A 257-nucleotide genomic window follows, 5' to 3' on the forward strand; every position below is an offset into this window, starting at 1 on the left:
AAAGAAAAAAAATTATATATATATATACATATAGAGAGAGAGAAAGAGATAGATAGATAGATAGATAGATACACATACATACATACATACATACATACATACATACAACATACATACATACATACATATGTGTGTATTGTTGGAGTTGCAAACATGGGTGCACTTGACAAATATATATATATATATATATATATATATATATATATTTAAAAGAAGAAAAAAATTATATATAAATATATATATATATATATATGTAC

Source organism: Hyla sarda, unplaced genomic scaffold (genome assembly GCF_029499605.1).
Source record: "Hyla sarda isolate aHylSar1 unplaced genomic scaffold, aHylSar1.hap1 scaffold_495, whole genome shotgun sequence".
In the NCBI taxonomy this organism is placed as follows: domain Eukaryota; kingdom Metazoa; phylum Chordata; class Amphibia; order Anura; family Hylidae; genus Hyla; species Hyla sarda.